The sequence below is a fragment of the Gopherus flavomarginatus genome, chromosome 3, assembly GCF_025201925.1.
Source record: "Gopherus flavomarginatus isolate rGopFla2 chromosome 3, rGopFla2.mat.asm, whole genome shotgun sequence".
Taxonomy (NCBI): domain Eukaryota; kingdom Metazoa; phylum Chordata; order Testudines; family Testudinidae; genus Gopherus; species Gopherus flavomarginatus.
The window spans coordinates 34,568,258-34,589,651 of record NC_066619.1 but is presented as its reverse complement, the minus strand read 5'-3'; the positions used below and the strand labels follow the sequence as shown (position 1 = coordinate 34,589,651).

The following is a 21,394-nucleotide window of genomic DNA, read 5'->3' as shown; positions in this document are numbered from 1 at the left end:
TTGTTCCAGTGCTTAACTATCATTATTGTTAGAAACATTTTCCTAACGTCCGATCTAAATCTCCCTAGAGTCAAACTAAGCCTATTACTACTTATCCTACCTTCAGTGGTCAAGAAAAACACTTGCTCGCCATCCTCTTTATAACAACCTTTTACATATGTAACCCTTCTGCCAGGCAGAGTTGGCAGCAACAAGGGCTGGGTTCAGTATCTAGGGGTTCCTCTTCAACAATACAACACAAAATCAGCTTGAGCTCCCACCCAGTGACCGGGGCAATTATACATCACCCCCTGGGTGCCTCTAAGAGGCAATACTTCCCCTCTCACAAGCACAGAGTCTGAGTGTAGCAAAAAAAAAAACCTTTTAATAAAAGGAGGGAAGTAACTTGGCTCTAATTTGGGAAAACACCACAAACAGGGTTCATAAACGTAAACTATGAGCAAAAAACACACCCCCTAATAAGTTGGGCAGTGTCCTTTTCCCTCAGGTTCTTAAATCCAGCAACCCAAAAAGTCTCTTTAAAGTGCCTGACCCTCCTCTATACCCCACTTACAATTGTTGTCCTTGGTCAGTGCAGACCCAGGGTGCATCTGCAGAGTTCACCTCCCACCCTAGGTGGAGGCAGGGTAAGAAGACACCTTATTTGCAACACTGCCCGGGAACTCACTCACTAATCCTTTCTGCCAGCTGCCCTCCTTGCTGACCACCACACCTCCCCACCAGGATCCCTCTGATCCTCTCTGCCAGCAGCACTGCTGACTGATCGCCACACCACTCTGTGGGACTCCGCTTTGGTCCTCTCCATGGGCTGCCTTCCCAGCTGATTGGTGCGCCTCTCTGCCAGCCGCCTGCTGGCCAATTGCCATGCCTCTCTGTGGGGCTTTGCTGTGGTCCTCTCCACCAGCTGCCTTGCTGGTCAATTGCCACACCTCTCCACTGCCCGCCCTGCCAGCAGATCTGCTGGGCTGTCTTCAGGTCCCACCGCTTAATACAGGTCTCAGTAATTTCAGCTGTTAGTGGGGGGAGCCTCACTGCTAGTTCACATCAGAAATACTGTCCCAAAGCAGGTCTAACACTTAGACTTAGGTATCAGTGACTTCAGTTCTGTGGTGTGTAACAAGACTCTCAGTTTAGTCTAAATTAGCTCTTTTATTATACCGTGGAGAGAGGAAGGGTCAAATGATGTCTTGGACCCTTAAAGAGGGCCCCCACCAGCAGGTACAGCTACCTATCTCCACCCTCCCTCAACTCACTGGGCTTTGGAATCCATGTCCCCTGCTTAGCGAGTGCCATTGAGGGTGAGTCAGTCCATCGGGCTATGCCAAATATAGTTCTGCTGTCCTTGAGTCACACAAGGATAACAACCCTTTATTACTCCTGCCCCAATAACAAGGAGACTAGAGATCCAATACCAGCCACAAGTGATAATTTGTGCAAGCAATCCCCTCATGCTGGCATGTAGGTAGGGTGGGTTTGTCCCTGGGAATGAGAGAGCTCCTGAAGTCCTCTTCCACAACTCATCACTATACGTCATGGGAGAGTTCATTCAGACTCTGCTTATGCATATTTGAACACAGTTGCATGTCCCTCCATGGCCTTCTCTTCCCTAGAGTAAATGTACCCAATTATTTCAACCTTTCCTCACAAGTCATGTTTTCTTAAACGTCTTATCACTTTTGTTGCTCTCATCTGGACTCACTCTGATTTAGTCATATCTTTTGTAAAGTGTGGGCCCAAAACTGGACTTGGTACTCTAATTGAGATTTTCTCAGTGCCAAATGGAACAGAACAATTACCTCCCATGTCTTAAATACAAAACTTCTGTTAATATAGCCCAGAATTATATTTGCCTTTTTCTCAACAGCATTATACTGTTGACATTTGTGATTCACTATAATCATAGAGCTTTTTCAACCATACTACTGCCTCTCAGTTATTTCCCATTTTGTAGTTGTGCATTGGATTTTTCCTTCCTAAGACTAGTACTTTGCATGTCTCTTTATTGAATTTCATTTTATTTATTTCAGGCCAATCCTCCAATTTATCAAGAGCCTTTTGAATTGTAATTCTGTCCTCCAAAATGCTTGCAAAGCCTCCCATATTGGTGTTGTCTGCAAATTTTATAGGCATCCTCTGCAGTCTATCAGCCAAGTGGTTAATGAAAATATTGAATTGTTCTGGATGCAAGATAGACCCCTTTGGGACTCCACTTCATGTGTCTTCCCAGTTTGAAAGCAAACCGTTGATAAGTACTCTTTGAAAACAGTATTTCAAACAGCTATGCATGCTCCTTGTAGTTGTGAGCGGAGTTTGACTGAGCTCTCCCCTGACATCTAGTGGTGAGCTGTGGAAAAGGACTTCAGGAGTTAATCTCGTTTGCATGCACGCACCCAACCTGCCTCAGTGCTCAGCATGATAGGATTGTTTGCCCAAATGATCACTTGTGGCTGGTGTTGGATCTCCAGTCGCCTAGTTATTGGGGCAGGAGTAATAAAGAGTTGTTATCCTTGTTGTGTGACCCAAGGGCAGCAGAATTGTATCTGGCATACCCCGATGGAGGGATTCACCGTCAACTAAATGGCACTCGCTAGGTAGGTTCCAAAGCCTAATGCATTGAGAGAGGGTAGGGGATAGGTACTTGGTGGTGTGAGGTCTCTTTAAGGGTTCTAGACACCATTTGACTGTTCTTCTCTTCATGGTATAATAAAAGAGCTAATTTTGACTCAACTGAGAGTTTTGTTACATGTTGCAGAGCTGAAATCACTGATACCTAGGTCTAAGTATCAGGCCTACTTTGGGACAGTGTCTCTATTGCAATAGACTGCCCAGTGTGTACCAGCAGTCAGGGTTCCCCACTAACAGCTGAAATTGCTGAGTGCTTTAAGTGGTGGGACACGAAGACATCTTGGTGAGTGGCCAGCAGGACGGCTGGCAGAGAGGGCCAGACAAGAGCCCCGCAATTGGCTGGCAGGATGACAAGCGTGTGCCTGAGCAGTGGAGTGTGTAAGGTGTCTCCTTACCCCCTCTTCCACCCGGGGTGGGAGGTGAACTAGGGCTGCACTAGCCAAGGACAGCAACTGTGAGTGGGGTGCAGAGAAGGGACAGGCACGTTAAAGAGATTTATGGGTTGCTGAACTTAAGAACCTGGGGAAAAGGACACTGTCCAACTTACTTGGGGGTCGATCTTTTGCTCATGGTTTATGTTTATGAACCCTAGTTGCGATGTTTTCCCCAATTAATGCTGAGTTGCTTCCCTGCTTTTAATAAAAGTTTTTGCTACACTCAGACTCTGTGCTTGTGAGAGGGGCCCAGGGGCATAGTGTATAACGTCTCAGGTCATTAGGTGGGGGCTTGAGCCTGTTTTGTGTTGTATTGTTGAAAAGGAACCCCTAGATATTGAACCTGGCCCCTTGTTGCTGCTGGCTCAACCTGGAAGAAGAGTTACATAGTAATTTCATCTAGACCATATTTCCCTAGTTTTTTTATGAGAATGTCATGTGGAACTGTGTCAAAAGCTTTACTAAAGTCCAGGTATATCATGTCTACTGCTCTCTCCCCCTCCCCCCACCATCCCGCCCATTCTCTAGACTTGTTACCCTGTCAAAGAAGGGAAATAAGTTGGTTTAGCATGATTTTTTCTTGACATATTGGCTATTATCATCAACTTATTATCCTCTAGGTTTGAACACACTGAATGTTTATTCATTTGTTCCAGTATCTTTCTGGGTATTGAAGTTTGACTGATCTATAATTCCCAGGGTTCTCCTTTTTATCCCATTTTCTGAAACTCTGGGACCTTGCCCATCCTCCATGAGTTCTCAGAGATAATCACTAATAGTTCAGAGATTGCTTTGTCTAGTTTAAGCACCCTAGGGTGAATTTAATCATGCCATGCTGATTGGGTCACGTGCCCCCCACCCCAGATTTCTGTCTTCCATTGGCCTTGCTCTTTGAAGTGCTGATGTAGCAGGGCAGAGCAGTGGTGTGTCTTCTTGGCTAGCTGCTGCCTTCTTTTGGAGTCAATGGCTGTAAGGCAACTCCTTCTGATGGCAGGGAGAGATCTCTCTTCTGCAGAGATGCTGCCATTTTTATTTGTGCACCCCCAGCCCAGACAGTCTGAGTGGCTTGCTGAGGTGAGTCAGGGGATGGAGGTGGCGGTCCCTCCTTGAGCCCTGTCGTACAGGGCTGAAGTCGAAGCCCCAGCCTAGATGTGTGGGTAGGGTGAGCTGCTGAAGATCCAGAAAAATATGGGCTGTGTCCAAATATATTTATCAAACAACAACGTAAACCACAAATAAATATATAGAAGAGGAGAAAATACTTTCTGTGTTTCAAGTTGGGAAGTTATTGAATGTTTAGCACCAGGGAAGCAATGATTAAGATAGAACGATTTCCCTGGCCTCTCCTCCACCAATATATCATTGCTGGTCATGCAACTTTTAGTAATCCCAATAATTGCATCTTATTTACAATGGTCACATATAGAAAGTTTCCACATTTTTCATAGGTAACCTTACCCTTATATTTGCAGTATTCTCCATACTTACTATAGGGAAATCTTCATGCTTCAAGTGAGAAGGGCATTGTCACACTGTCTTAAAAGGACAAAATCATTTAGGAACACACCTAGACTGTCTGCTGACATGGTTAAAAGTCAGGCAATATCACACCAGAGATTATCCAAGTGGGTCTCCAATTGCATAAGAACATGCTACAAGTTAGTCATATTAGATCCACCTCATTCCACCAGTACTCAAGAAGCTTCTGCTGCCTGTTTGAAGAATGCCCATAGTTCGAAAATGTGTAAGGCAGCTACGTGGGGTTGGGTAATTTGGTAGAGGCTTCCAGACTGATGCCCACTTTGGTAGGGCTGCCTAGCAGTCATTACTTCCGTAGGACTCATAGAACCCAACTCCAAGCAAGCAGACAACTCCTTGTTATTCACCCAGAGTAGACTCCATGTGGACAACCCTTTGATGAAAGAATAGTTACTTCCCTTACCATAACTGAGGTTCTCTGAAATGTGTTGCCCACATAAGGCCATGCCTCTCCCTCTTTCCCCACTACTACAGAGTCCTACTCCTCTGGGAATCTGATTGGCAAAGGAACTGAGGGAGAGTTGGGCCCTCTCCTCCTTTAAACCCTCAAGTGAGAGGGACACAAGGAGATCCTGGGCACAGGCATGGCCCCCATGCACACTGCTGGCCAAAAGAATCCAATTTTGCATTCATGGGTGGCATAGGCACCACAGGTGGAATCTGTGTGGACAACAGATCTCAAAGAACCACAGATACTGTAAGAGAATTCTAGCATGTATAGAAAGCGTCTACTGTTTTGAAAGATTTCTACTATTTGTGCCCCTTGTTTTTATAATGAAGAAACCGAGGGTGTGTCTGCTAAACAAAAGCTAGAGCAATTGACTTAGCTACATTGCTCAGGGTCTGTATATGTAGATGTTTCCTACAGATATAGAAAGGGCTTTTCCATCAATGTAGTTAATCCATATTTCTGAGAGGTAGTAGCTAGAATTCTTCTGTTGGCCTACTGGCATCTACATGTACAGACCTCACTACATCACACAGGGCTAGAAATTTTTCACAGCCCCTGAATGAGGTAGCTAGGTCAATCCTATTTTTTAGGTGTAGACCAGCTAGACACACCCACATGGGAAGCCTTTCCCACTAAAAAGGGGAATCTGGCTATGCACTCCAGAAAATTTTGAAAGCCAGGTTCAATTTCCACCCTTCTGGACTATTTAAAAATATCTCAGAACAGAAAAAGTTAATAGCAAGTAAAGTAAGCACCAACTGCTATTCAACTGCAATGCTGTGTGAGGGTCAGCTGCATGTGTCAGATTAAATACCGATGAATTTACACCAAACACAATTTCTGCTGCTGCACCCAACTTGGAAAGATTAGGCGAGTTAATGATGTACAGCTTAACTAAAACACCATTAGAGCAGTTGATATCTGCAAGTATATAATAGATGTAAATACTGAGGAGGAAGAGGGTGGTTCATGGTTATATGTAATTAGAAGTAATGAGTTGAAGTAAAAAAAGGGGGAGCATTTTATTCATGTAATTATTTTTATCTGTATGTTCACAGGGACACGGCATAGCAAAAACACAGTCTGCATAAAGGACATTACAAGCTCAGGCCTCCCGTCTTCAAAAAAAAAAAAATCAGTGTAATTGCAGTGCCCCATTGGCTATAGTTGCCGAATAGCAAGTTAATTAAGGAAAAATAGTCTGAATGTTAGGAAAAGCTTCCTGAGTAAGCTGTGACATTGTTTTCTAAGAGGAAATTATGGGGACCGTTTTGTCTAGTTAAAACCCTAGAAACCATGCCAGCGGGACAAACCTGCACTGACTAGGAGATGGACTGAGTGCCTAATTTCTGTACATTATGTTTGATAATAGAACTGGCAGTGGGAAAGTGTGTCAGTGAGGGAAGAATTTATCATGATATTATTTTCTGACCAGCTCTATTACTGCGCAGGGGAAAAAATCACAAAGAAAAATCATCAAAGATTTTGCAAAAGACTTATCTAGCAACACTTTTTAAAAAATCCAAATACTGTAAGGGAATTGATAGCTGGAGTCCTCAGTAAGCAATCTCTTAAAGCAAGCACCCTGCAACTAATGAAGGGGCAAAATGGAGGATTGGAAAAGTAAAGCTGTCTTTGGCTGCACAGCTAACGGGTCCAGATTGAATATACAGACTTGTTAAGCATCTCTTAAACCACAACATAATATGTTAGAACCAGCGATACAAAGCCAAACCATACTCTTTAACCAGGCATTTCCTTAATACAAGTTTTGTTGTGAGAGTCTGGGCCAGGGTGACAATGACATCACCAAATGCTTATTTTTCTGTGTGAAATCCAAACATTTGCCACTCTCCACACCTGGAAGTCTGCGGACATAGGGAAGGGAGATATAAGTGTACAGAGGGGCACGCTTAGGAGTAGGAGAGCAAGAGGGAGACGTGCTTGGAAAGCGGGGGAGCAGATTGTGGAACAGAAGGAAAATGTGTTGGAAGGGAGAAAGGAGGAGCAAACAGAAAAAGGAGGAGCGGGAGAGAACATAGAGAATGGAAGTAGGGTCTAACCAACAGAACACTGAAGAAGACAGAAGGATGGAGGAGCTGAGAGCTGCTGTCTACCAGCCATACTGTTCACGTCCAAGAGATAGCCCTGGTAGTCCTATTTATTTTATCTATAGGCAATCCCATGGTGCTCATCATTGTAGTATCTGAGCGCCTTTAGGCTCTACTAATGCTGCAGAACCATCAGCTGAGCACACACTAGACCTGTATGGAGTCAAGGCAGCAACCAGTTGTCCTTCCAAACTGTGGTGGAAACACAGGGAAAGGGGAAAGAAAAGAAATCGCATGCAAACAAGTCCTGATATTGGTCCAAGTACTACAGCTAGCATTTTACTCAGGATATCATATCTTGTCAGCAATAATTAAAGTGAAATTTGTGCCAGCAAACCCATTATAGCCCACCATTTTAGGCACTTAGCTAGCTGTAATAGTTTGTTCTGGGAGCAACACATTTTCTTGACTTATAAAGTGAAATATCAGTGTGTGTCTATTGAAACTATAAAACCCAGGAGGGATTAAAAGCAGGCATCAATAGTGGAACACAGGAAGTATTATCAGAGAGAGGATATAGGCCCACTTATACAGCCCCCAATAAACCGTATTAAGATACCATAACAACACTGAAAATGGAGATAAAAGTGTCTCTCAAACAGAGGCAATCAGCTGAAATTAATGATCTCTTGGGCTGTTATAATATTTAATTCAAAGCCTGTATAAACAAATATACCTTGGACTGTGTCCTGAAGCTTGATAACCATAGGCTTTGGAAGGCTGCCAAAGCAGGATGCCAGTTCCATAACTGGAGATCCCACAACTGCTCGACCTGGATGATAAACCATGAGGACCGTCAAGTGAGATGAACACAGTAGATCAGGGAAGCATCACCAAGGGAACATAGGAAAAGAGGCCTTCTCTCAGGTAGCTGAGTCTGAGATTATTCACAGTTTTATAAAGCATAAGCAAACACTCTAATAGCACCTACATACTGATAAGCACCAATTGCAGAGGCAATACTCTCTTTTCTGTCTGGCTTATGAGTGCTCAATCCAGTCATCATCAGCAGGATTGGGGCTGGCAGTGCTGGATGGGGTAAGGCTTCTAGTTTAACAGCTGAGAATCTTCTTTTAAGCAGCAGTATAGAGTCGTAGATTCTAAGGCTAGAAGGGACCATTGTGATCACCTAGTCTGCCCTCCTGTAAAACATAGGCCAGAGACCTGCCCCACAATGCTTCCTATTGCTTTTCTTTTGGCAAAACATCCACTCTTGATTTTAAAATTGTCAGTGATGGAGAATCCACCAAAATCCTTGGTAAAGTATTCCAATGGCTAATTATTCTCATAGTTTAAAACACGAGGAGCTACTGGAGCCAGTGCACTGCATGGAGAGTGTCTTACAGCACATTCCATCTAATACTAAAGCAATACACTGGACTATTTGTTTAAAAAAATGAGATTAATGAGTTAAAGACTTCAAAGCTAGTGGAATTTTTAGGGGATGGTGGTGTTCACCAATACCAGCACTTTGAATGGAAGTTATTGACATGCACTATCATTATGCAAAAATTGAGTCTCTGGCAGATGGACCCGATAAAGTGGCCACCCTAATTAAGTGCATTATATTGTATCATCAATAATCCACTAAAAAAGAAGCAACAGTATGGGGGTGGGGAGCTTATTAGCAAGCCCATGTATTCAATGGCAATGGAGTTTTCAATTCACACCCTTTTATTAAAAAACATATTCCTTATGGTTGTAGTATCATCTGCCTGAGTCTGCAGGGAACCTGAAACAATACCTCCATGGGGTGTGAATTGCCCCATTCAGCTCCATCAGGGCCCCAGAGACTCAACGATGGTATGACTGTGCAAGTTGGTATTTCACAAGAGGCCACCGAATTCATGGAATTCGCTATTTTGCTGTTACTGGTTACTCAGCTTTTTGTTTCGTGTCGCCTGACCTGCCGCTGCCTCTTGCACGTCTGCTTTCCCCACTGTGGGGAGTTAATTGGAGTGCAGTGAGCACTCCCTGCACTGTTCCGTGGAAGTAGGCAGCAAGGGATTGGAAAGTGAGAGCTGGAGTCCAGCTGTCATCCCAGGGGGGAAAGCAGGGTGAGCCAGAAGTGTCGGATGATAAGCCAGGCCATCTGAGGAACAGTGCAGCAATGGGGACACTGGGGAAATGAGCTGCTGAATCTGGCTACAAGCTCCCTGCTTCTCTGGCACATAAGAGGGGAAGGAAGTTTGGGTCAGGGAGCCAAGGCAATTTCACTGGAGCTGAGGCCCCAGGAATAGAGATGGGAGTTGGTCTAACCTGTTCTAATGACAGAGATCCCACAATCTCCCTAGGAAACCTGTTCCAGAGCTTAACTACTCTTTCTTACAGTTAGGAAGTTTTTCCTAAATCTCCCTTGCTGAAATTTAAACCTATTACTTCTTGTCCTGTCCTCAGTGGCTAAGGAAAACAATTTATCACCCTCCTCTTCATAACAATCTTTTACATTCTTGAAGACTGTTAGGCGCCCCCCCCCCACAATCTTCTTTTCTCCAAACTAAACAAACCCAGTTTTTTCAATCTTTCCTCATGTTTTCTAGACCTTTAATCATTTTTGTTGCTCTCTTCTGGACTGTCTCCAATTTGTCCACTTGTTTCCCAACGCGTGGTGCCCAGAACTGGACACAGTACTCCAGCTGAGCCCTTATTTATGCTGAGTAGATTGGAAGAATAACTTTTGGAGTCTTGTTTACAACATTCCTGCTAATATAGCCTTAAATGATGTTCAGGGTTTTTTGGAGGAGTTTTGTTTTATTTTGCAACAGTACTACATTGACAATTCATATTTAGTTTGTGATCCACTATAGTCCCCAGATTTGTTTCTGCAGTATGTCCTCCTAGGTAGCCATTTCCCATTCTGTGTGTATGCAGTAGATTATTCCTTCCTAAGTGTAGTTCTTCACATTTGTCCTTATTGACTTTCATCCTATTTATTTCAGACCATGTCTCCAGTTTGCCAAAATCATTTTGAATTCCAAGCTTGTTCTCCAAAGTGCTTGCAACCCCTCCCAGCTTGGTATTGTCTGCAAACTTTCTAAGTGTACTCTCTATGCCATTATCCAAAATCATTTATGAAGATACTAAATAGAACTGGACAGGACTGGAGCACCAATAGAAAAAAATTAGTGGGTCCTTAGCACCCACTAGCAGCCAAGCTCCCCTTTCCCCCACTTGCACCTACTGGTGGCCTCTGTCAATCAACTCCTCACCCTCCCTCCCAGCTGTTCCACAGCATGCAGGAGGGCCTAGGACGGAGGAGTGGGAATTGGGCGTGCTTGGGGGAATGGGCAGAAAGCAGTGGGGAAGAGCTGGGTTGGAGGTGAAAGGGGGTGGGAAGAGGCAGGGTGGGGCCTCGGGAAAGGGATGGAGTTGTAGTGAGGCTAAGCAGGGATTGAGCACCCCTGGGGGAAATTAGAAGTCAGTGCCTGTTTGTGCATCCACCATAACGGGTTTATCTAGACTATATTTCTCTAGTTTGCTCATGAGAAAGTCATGTAAGACAGCATCAAAAACCTTACTGCCTCCCCTACACCTCAATAAGGCTTGTTACCCTGTCAGAGAAGGATATTGGGTTGGTTTGACATGATTTGATCTTGGCAAATCCATGTTGATGGTTACTTATTACCTTATTACCTTCTAGGTGCTTACTAATTGATTATTTGCTCCATTATCGTTTAAGGTACTGAAGCTAAGCATAGTCAAACATATAGTATTGTCACCCCCAACAGTTCAAAAATCATGAATCAGATTTACACACACACCCCAAAAAAGGCGAGAGTCCTAACCAACATGCACACGCACATGCGCATATACTTTAAAAATACCTTCTTTTTGTTCTTAGCCCTGCCATCCTTGTATTTTTCTCTGACGGCTTTAGCTTTCCTTACCAATTTTCTACACCTCATAACTTCTAATTTATATCAATTATTATCTATTTCCCCTTTTTTCCATTTATTATATCTTGCTCTTTTCTTTCAGATTCTGCCCTCATTTCACCACTGAACCAGGATGAGCTTTTAGCCAAAATTGTCTTCTTTCTTGCTTGTGGAATTGTGGCTTTCTGGCCAGCTAATAAACTTATCTTAAAGAACTCCTTATTTTCATTCACATTTTTCTGTCTATATTTTCCCTCCCAATTTCATGCATAATTTACCTTGTTTTTGGAAAATTACCCCTCTGAAACACCAAGTATATATGCAATTGGCTGGAACTATCCTCTGTTTGCCAGGATTGAATATAATCAGGTAATGATCTTTGATCCCTAGGCAACCAGCAACTTCCAATCCAGTGAGTCATTCATCTTTATGTGTCAGAATGAAGTCCCAAATTATTCCATATTGGGTGTAATATTTTTTGTATTAGACATTATCATCCATAATTTTTGCAAACGCTAATGATGTTTTACTACCAGCTGCATGAGATCTCCAGCATATATCTCCCTAACTGAAGTCTCATAACAATGCGCCTTTTCCCCTACACATTACAAGCAGCTGCTTAAGGACTTGGGCCTGGTCTACACTACACGTTTAAACCGATTTTAGCAGCGTTTATATCGATATAAAGGGCTCTTTAAATCGGTTTCTGTACTCCTCCCCAACGAAAGGAGTAGCGCTAAAATCGGTATTACTATATCGGATTAGGGTTAGTGTGGCCGCAAATCGACGGTATTGGCCTCCAGGTGGTATCCCACAGTGCTCCACTGTGACCGCTCTGGACAGCAATCTGAACTCGGATGCAGTGGCCAGGTAGACAGGAAAAGCCCCGCGAACTTTTGAATTTCATTTCCTGTTTGTCCAGTGTGGAGCTCTGATCAGCACGGGTGGCGATGCAGTCCCAAATCCAAAAAGAGCTCCAGCATGGACCGTACGGGAGATACTGGATCTGACCACTGTATAGGGAGACAAATCTGTTCTATCAGAGCTCCGTTACAGAAGACAAAATGCCAAAGCATTTGAAAAAAATCTCCAGGCTATGATACAGAGTCCACAGCACAGTGCTGTGTGACATGCATAACGGAAAGCCAAAGAATCAAATGGACTCTCATGGAGGGAGGGAGTGGGTACCGAGGACTCCAGCTATCCCACAGTCCCCGCAGTCTCCAAAAATTATTTGCATTCTTGGCTGAGCTCCCAATGCCTGTAGGGTCAAACACATTGTCCGGGGTGGTTCAGGGTCTATCTCGTCAATTTACCACCCCTCCCACTCCATGATAGAAAAGGGGAAAAAATCATTTCTTGACTTTTTTATATGTCACTCTATCTATACTGCTGGTAGACACGGTGCTGCAGCAGTAAACAGTAGCATCCTCTCTCCTCCTCTCCCCAGTGGCATACGGTACAGTGCAGTAGGACTGCTAGCCGTCCTCGTCATCAGCCCGTGAGTGCTCCTGGCTGGCCTCAGGTGAGGCCAGCCGGGGGCGCCTGGGTAAAAATAGGAATGATTTCCGGTCATTCTCAGTAGATGGGACAGAACGGCTGGTAACTGTCCTCATCATAGCAACTGGGGGTTGAGCTCCATCAGCCTCCTCCCTTTCATGTCTAAAGAAAAGATTCTGTGCTGCCTGGACTATCATAGCAGCGGGATGCTGGGCTTCTCGCCCCCCACACCGCTTAATGTCCTGCCTGGCCTATCATAGCAGCTGGAGGCTGCCTCCCCCTCATTTTATCTCACTAACAAGTCAGTGTTTCTTATTCCTGCATTCTTTATTACTTCATCACACAAATGGGGGGGACACTGCCATGGTAGCCTAGGAAGGTTGGAGGAGGAGGGAATCAACAGGTGGAGTTGTTGCAGGGGCACCCCCCGTGAATGGCATGCAGCTCATCATTTCTGCGGGATCTGACACGGAGCAGCTGTGCTCTCTGGTTCTCTGATACACTGGTTCTCTAGTGCACTTGCCCCATATTCTAGGCAGGACTGACTCTATTTTTAGATACCATAAAGAAGGGATTGACTCGGGGAGTCATTCCCATTTCTGTCTTTGCGCCCCTGGCTGACCTCAGCCGGGGCACCCATGACAGCAGCAGACAATACAGAACGACAGATAACCATCATCTCATTGCCAATTTACAATGGCACAGCAGATGGTACAGAACAACTGATAACCATCTCTGCTATCATGCAAAGGCAAATGAATGCTACTGTGTAGCACTGCAGTATCACCTCTGTCAGCGGCATCCAGTACACATACAGTGACAGTGACAAAAGGCAAAACAGGCTCCATGGTTGCCATGCTATGGCGTCTGCCAGGGCAATCCAGGGAAAAAGGGCATGAAATGATTGTCTGCCGTTGCTTTCACGGAGGAAGGAATGAGTGATGACATTTACCCAGAACCACCCGCGATAATGATTTTTGCCCCATCAGGCACTGGGATCTCAACCCAGAATTCCAAGGGGCGGGGGAGACTGCGGGAACTATGGGATAGCTACGGAATAGCTACCCACAGTGCAACGCTCCAGAAATCGACGCTAGCCTCAGACCATGGACGCACACCGCCGAATTAATGTGCTTAGTGTGGCCTCGTGCACTCGACTTTATACAATCTGTTTTACAAAACCGGTTTATGTAAAATCGGAATAATCCCGTAGTGTAGACGTACCCTAACTCATCCTGTTTTCTCAGTTGATTCCAAAGTCTGTAATACCCCGCACCATCACTCCCTTCTGGGCTGTGTTAGTTAGCACATTGATCCATATACAGACAAGATCTTGTGGTTCTTAGTTTTCAATAACTCTAAAACAGGCAATGATGTCTTTAATGTACAGTGCTCCTCCCACCATTTTTTTTCCGCTCTATCCTTCCTAAAGAGGTTTTAACTACTGATTTTAACTTTCCAATCTTGTGAATTCTCACAGATTTCAGTAATGTGCATTATATTTTTTTCTCATCAACGAGAATTTCTACTTCCTCTTGTTTGAGTTTGAATTTGTACTGTATTTACCTTCTTGGAACCTTCTCCTTGCATTGCAAGTTTAATGTTGTCCTGGCTGCTCCAGCTAGTTTTCAGCCAAGTAGATTAGCATCCAACCTGTGAGGTGGAGGCCCCCCACTGGAATGTTGCTCAGTGCTCCACCAAACCAAAAACAATCATGCAGCCAACACTTCACTGCGTGTATTTCTGCCTTCTGTGAAACCTGTGATGTATTTCTGCCTTCTCTCACACCTGGGATCTCATTTGAACTTACCCCTTTTTCATCTTCCTTCCAAGATCCCTTAAGTCTTCTTTAATCTGTGTATTTCCACAGGATACTGAATCACTGGCTCCAATGTAAATCATCACTAGTGAAGACATACCAGATGCCTTCATAATCCCATCCACACCTCATATGGGCACATATCATATGTTCACTTCAGGAACACAGCACACTGTTCCATTGTCCTTGGGTCCATTGCTGAATTCTCTATCCATGCTTCCCTGATTGGCTGCTCTTCTCCAGGATGTGGGGGAGGTAGCCAGTTCCAAAGATTTGTCCTAGGGAGGCCTGGCAGTTCTTTCATCATAACAAGATTGTGTCCTGCAGGGACCAAAATTGCATTACTCATGATGAAATTGTAAAAATTGGCAACACTGAAAATAATCAAGAAATTTTACATGACTTAGTATTTTCAACCACTGTTTCATGTAAATGCAGGGACAGGAGTCCCTTCACTCCTGTCATGGATATGGAACACATATAGGCCACGTCCAGACTAGGTATTAAAATCGATTTTAGATACGCAACTTCAGCTACGGGAATAACGTAGCCGAAGTCGAATTTCTAAAATCGAGGTACTCACCCGTCTGGACGGCGCGGCATCAATGTCCGCGGCTCTCCGTGTCGATTCCGGAACTCCGTTCGGGTTGATGGAGTTCTGGAATCGATGTAAGCGCGCTCGGGGATTGATACATCGCGTCCAGACTAGACGCGATATATAGATCCCCGAGCAATCGATTTTAACCCGCCGATGCCGCGGGTTAGTCTGGACGTGCGCTTAGAGATTGCTGCAGCAGATTGTGCTACAGAGTACATGGGGTTCTGCTTATAAGGCATTTAGCATTGTTCTTGAGGAATTTTGCATGACAATGGGCCATGAGAGACATTGCCACTAACTATTGGTGTTTCATTAGTACCCAGAGGCCCCAATCTGAGTAAAGCCCACATTGTGTAGGCATTATACACATATATCATGAAAAGATCATATATTCTTATTATTCTACAATGGCAGAGGTTAGTGATAGAATGCAAACATTATCTTTGAATTTCCTGATTTGGCCAGTTTGAACCCAACTGTATAAAGTTCTTTACAGGTAGGTTTTAAAAACACAGTTCTCTAGATAAGTGTAGTAACACTGTAAGCACAGAAAGAGTTACATTTTGCTGTTTTCTTCTCTATAAATGGCCCCTTATTTTCAGGATGTCATGTTTCAATTTTAAAAGTGGGCTGTGGGCTGAAATTTACAAAGTCTTAGTAACTGAGGGGGTCTTGCCACCCCTACCCCCCCCACCTCATGCCACCCCACCCCCCATTTGATAAATGTGATTCAGGGTACTAATCATGTCTCTTTTGGGTGTGCAAGGGATGTAGACTCAGGCCCAAAATTTTATGTTTGTTTAACTGTTATAATATGGCAGAAAAACACACCCTTTAGAATTAAGGTTTGTTTGATCTACCCTTACAACTTAAAATTCTGTAGTTTGTTTTTTAAAAATTTGGGTGGTGATTAGTTTTTCGTATGGAATCACAGCATTTTCTGTGTGTGGAAGGAAAATAAACTCTCTGGTGTTTGCATATAAAAGCATATCTAATATATTCAAACTCCTGTTTCTTGTCAAACATTTTAGAAGGATGGTACCAGTAGGTAGACAAGTATTGTGCCTTGGCAGCAGCATGTCCATTGACAGAGTAGCTACTATGACTCAAAAGAGACTTTGCAGTTTATTGTGACAATAACCCATGCTTTAAAGTCCCTGAAGTAGTCTTTGAAGAGTATAATGGCCCCAAAAGAAATGTTGCAGGCTGATGCATTAATAGTTCACAAAATAAAAAGTTATCTATTATGGCCTGTAGTGATTCAGTGGTGTGATTTATAGTATAGTGGCAGTGATTCATTGATTTTTCTATTTAATCTAGTCTGTCTACCTAAATTTTATGTCTTGCACTTGTCATCAAGGTGTCTAAGCACTGATATGATATGAGCACATTATGGTCTGTTCTCCAAAAGAGATCACATGCATTTAGCTAGTGGGAATCACCCATGTATAGCACTCACAGGGAATCTCAAATCCATTTTAATTCAGTTTTATTTTACCATCTTTTTACAGTCTAAGGCCCTGATCCTGTAAGCACTTATCCATATGTTTAATATTATGCATGCAAGTAGCTCCACTGACTTCAGTGGAGCTACTCACACAAGAGAAATTAAGCATTTGTATGATCAGCACCTAAGTAAGTGCCACTCTTTAAAAACTCAGACAAAACCCCACATAAGTGATTAGACAAATTTTATTAAATAGTTTTAAAGCTTCATATAAGTTTTCATATGTTTAAAGTAATCCTTCCAGAAAAATGAATGGTTTGAGGACTCTGTAATTATAAGTGTTCTATTCAATTTTTCCTGATGCCTTATGATATTGCAAAAAGTAGTAGTGGCCTACTTCACGTTCATCTTCCTCATTTCTTATCTGAAGCCAACCCATGTTCAGCACATACTTAGCACAGGAATCCATTTACTACACAAAATCTTATCCATACTTGGTTACTCTCCTCAGCTTTCCCCAGTTGCTATAGCTTTCATTAAGGGGCTACTGCTGAGAAATATATAGAGGCAGGAAAATAATTATCTGATACCTAAGAAGACAATATCCTAGGGTATGAGTGTATGTTACTGTTTATAAACACAAATGCACTATCAATGCACACGTGCGTACACACACACACACACACACATGAAAATGCTGGAGTTTACATTTTTTCCTGTGCTTGAATTATTGGGTAAACCAATTATCAAAATTTAGAATATTTTAAAGAATCAATACAATGATAATATTAAAACCTTATTGTTTGCCTGCAGCTTTGTTTAAACAGGGCTAACTGACCAGAAAAGAACAGCTGGTCTTTAAAAATAGTATGATGTCTGGGAATTCTCCTATTAAAATAAATAAATACATAAATAACAAAGGCTTGTTACATTTACACCATACAGATTCATCATTCACTTTACATCCACTGTCTCCTCCAGCAGGACATGAGAATTAGCATGTTGAAATATAAACATTGAAGTGGCAGGTGTCCGTGTAGCTTGTTACATGACTTTATTAACATTTTATATAAAAGCATATTTTCTTCCTATACAATGCCACTGAGCCCTACAAGATTATGCTTTTTTTTAAAGCAAAGCTTGTTCAGTACCAAGAAATGTATTTTCATGCCAGTTTGAATATGTTCTCATAATTGTTAAAGGAACAATCTGAATTACCTTGTAAGTTTCTCTATTTCTCAGGTGCTAGTCTAAATGCACTGGAAGTGTCATTGTTGATTTAGGCCAGCACTGTAGTTTCCACCAAGCGTTTGATGTGACACAACTTAACAGTTAAATCTTTATTGTGCATCCATTATTTTTTTCAAATTTAAGGGAAAGTTTTGACATGCTCTCAAATAAATATATTTCTCTTAAAAATTGGCCCAGTGTTTGAAAGATGCTTTCAACAGTTGCCTTACAGCAGACACAGTTATTGCATGCAGTAGCAACAAAACATTCCTAACTTTTAAATATAAACCAGTTAAATGTTTATTGGCTTACTCTCAGCTGCTATTGATTATACACTAAGGAACTGCTTCACCTTCCAGCTGTAACACTGGTGTAAATCTGGATGATCTCCACTGAAAGAGCCTACATTTACTCTGCTATATATATAAGCAGGGTATTTTGACACAAGGGGCTTGCTTTTTAGCTCATGCCTGTTCTATGCTGCTTTATCTGGCATTAAACTAATATACGTATGGTCAGAATCAGACTCAGAGTTTCGTTTTTTTAAAAACAAAATCTCTTTGCAACAGTGCAGTCACCCTCCAAATTCACAGCAGGTAGAGAAATCGCTGATTTTTGTGTCATTCTAATGCACCCATTATCATGGGAGAACGCAGCACATTCACTAAGAGCAGGGCTTGCTGTGTTTTTACGTCTCTTTTCCTGTTCTGTGCAGCAAGACTATATAATATACTATGTAAAATACATAGCATATCTTGACCTTTAAACATACATCAATCAATAGACTTGTGCAGAAGAAATAGTAGATCTAAGGTGTTTACAAACAGTAAGGTGAGATTCTATAATTTGATATTATCCAGCGAAGTTTCCATTTGGGTCTAAACTCACATAGGCTTAGTGGTAATTTGGGGAAGCTGCTGGACTGGAATAAACATGGAATACTTTGCCTCACCACTTCTGGTATTTAAGGAGCATCCTAAGTATGATAGTTGTGCTGGATGGCACTACTAATTATTTTGTAGTCAGAAAGTGCTCTATAAAAGGCATAAGAGAGTAATTCAATGCAGTTTCCTTTTATCTGCCTTTCCAATTGATGTCTATACAGAGCAAGCGGGGCTCCCCAAACACATCAGTCTGTTTCAGATACACAAGATTAAGTAGCGAGTGACATTCAAGACCAATCGGCCCACCCAGGAGGAGTGAAACCAGCGGAAAAGCTGTCAGATTCCGCCTTTTCTCCATTAATCTTGAAGCTTTTCAATGCTGCCAGGTCGCATCTCCATCAAACAAGCTGGGAAGAGTGTTGGGCTATTTTCTTTCCGCTAACCCTTTCTTCCCCATCACGTCCCCTCTCCAGTAACCCTTTCAGTGCTGGACTTCTATTTATCAGCTGCTCTTGGGTTTTTTCCACTTGATTGGGCAGAGTGGGAAGCCAGATCTGTCCCAGTGTGAACCTCAGTTCTTGAAATGGTGGTAGCAGTAACTTAGGATGGGGATTTTGTTTAACCAAGCTGGAACTGGATGGGGCATTGGTTCCATGGAAGGACTGAAGTAAAGAAAGAAAGAAAAAAAGAACAGGTGGTGGGATTAGTGTCCATAGGTAGCACTTTTACAAGGCATTTTTCTCATAGGGTCTTCTGGTTTGGGCATGGGATGTGTTTGTTCTGACCTTAAATTGGGAAGGGAGGCATTTGTCTGTAGAATTAATTTGAAGGAACTTTTGCAAGTAATTAGGCATGGAAGGGGGCATTAGCCTAGAGCTAGGACTTGGTTGTGGCATGGGTGTATAATGCTTGTGTCGGGTAGTGTAAATAACCTCCAGTACATGCACTGAAGATATCACAGAGGAGGCATTATGGCTGGCAGAAACTCAGAGAAGCCAAATCCAAAAATCTGTATGTAGGACATTGGACAAGAGGGGTTCATGCAGTGGCAAAGAGCACACGAGTCAAGGGTTGGTAGGGCAAAAAGAAAGCACAGGGGCCAAAGAGTGATTAGGGAAAAGAAGCACTGCAAGGTGGGAAGTAAAAGGAAAAAATGGGAAGGGGGCCCTGGAAAGAGAAAGGGAGTAGGAAAGAAAAGTAAGACAGAGAAGGAAAATGGCTGAATATAAAAGCATCATAAATAATTTTTACAATATGTTTCTCCTTGACTAGACAGCATCGGTCTCCGAGGCAGACAGGGAAGGTAAGACCCTCTAGCAAAAGGAGAGAAAAACATGGGCAGGGTAGCAGTTGCTCATGTTGTATCTACTCTTTCACACTACCATCCAGTGAGTGGCGAAGCTCTTGTCTTCTTCAGATAACGGTTTTTGCAAGTGTTAGTTCACGTTATGATTCTCTTTAGTGGGCCCTGTTGTCTCAGTGCTTGGCCTGCTTCATGTGCTGCCCTTCTGTCATTTGCTACATCTTGTGTTTGAATTCAGCACGACTATGCTATTTCTCAGATCATGGTATAGCATGCAGTAGAGTGTTAAAAATTCAAACACCAAGTACAACAGGAGGCAACTCTACCCCCCACCTAATCCCACTTCTTGCATTCCTGACCCCACCTTTCTTCAGGGTTGGGGGCTTCCCCAATCCATATTTTGTTGCACCAGCACTCACTGAAAGTTGAAGGGAGACAAACTCAGATGGAAATAAGGCATATATTTATAACACTTAGGGTAATTAACCACCGGAAAAAAATTACCAAGGGTTATGGTGAATTCCGCATCACTGGCACTTTAAAATGAAAATTGGATGTTGTTCTAAAAAAAATCTGCTCTAGGAATTATTTTGGGGGCATTCTATGGTCTGTGTTATACAGGAGGTCAGACTAGATGATCACAATGGTCCTCTCTGGCCTTGGAATCTATGAATTGAAATCTATGACCTTGTCTACACTTCCACTCTAGCTGTGTGACTAAAGTAGTTAGAGTCAACGTAGTTTAAGTTGACTTACCACTGTGTCTACATCGTGCTGTGTTGATGGGAGACATGCTCCCATCGACTTATCTTACTCTTCTCATTCTGGTGGAGTTCTGGAGTGGACCAGAGAGCACTCCGCTGTCCACTTAATGGGTCTTCACCAGACCCGCTAAATCGAACCCCTCTGCATCAATCACAGTAACATCGATCTCCGGTAAGTGTAGACATGGCTGATGATTTTTCTTGAAATGCTTGGAGCAACATCACTATTGTAGGCCTTGTAGGTCATTTCCCTGGAGGTCTATAGACCATTCTACATCTTGGGTGGGACACTCACTCAGCCCCCTTCAGAGGGTCTTCTATTAAAAGCAATGCCTCAAGCTTACAGTATTGGTTCCCTATATTGTCTAGTGGACTCCTGATACATTTATATTAAATGAGATTTTAGATCCCACTTCCTGATATTAAAAGCAGAAGGGAAAAATGATCTGTTAAATAGAAGTAGTTGAAGCTCTTTAGACATTTCATTTTCCCATAATTTCTGACTCAAACGCATATAAGGGCTAATAAATGGAAACGTTAATGTTGCCCTCACTGATTTAAGCCTAATGTTTTAGCAATACATTTCTCCTAAATATAGTTAATTTACTTCTTCTTTAGTGTGACAATTCTCAGGACTCAGTACCCTGGACTGTGAGTCACCTTGTTACCCCTGGCTCTAGCGTGAGGAAGTCTTGCTTGTGATAACTGGGTGTTAGTACCCTAACACCACCAGCCTTTCAAGCATTCTCCCCTGGCTATGCCAGCCCTGTCCTTGCCTTGGATGTTAATAAAAGGTGCACCACAGTCCCTGAGT

The 21,394-nt window shown here is 42.9% G+C and overlaps 1 protein-coding gene and 1 long non-coding RNA gene across 4 annotated transcripts in view; one reads left to right on the top strand and one right to left on the bottom strand.

The window, feature by feature from the left end:
• The window catches only part of LOC127048067 (uncharacterized), an 89,610-nt gene that overhangs the window by 39,500 nt on the left and 28,716 nt on the right, over positions 1 to 21,394 (bottom strand). The window contains exons 4-6 of one of the 2 annotated variants that reach the window (XR_007773545.1): positions 14,346 to 14,675; positions 7,837 to 7,932; positions 6,196 to 7,352 (exon numbers count right to left, since the gene is read on the bottom strand). This is a non-coding gene — a long non-coding RNA (uncharacterized LOC127048067). Of the gene's footprint in view, positions 1 to 6,195; positions 7,353 to 7,836; positions 7,933 to 14,345; positions 14,676 to 21,394 lie in introns of those variants that run through there. The other variant, XR_007773544.1, reaches the window with a different exon arrangement.
• Positions 1 to 21,394, top strand: part of ARL15 (ADP ribosylation factor like GTPase 15) — a 369,916-nt gene that overhangs the window by 333,557 nt on the left and 14,965 nt on the right. The gene's annotated exons all lie outside the window — the stretch shown is intronic.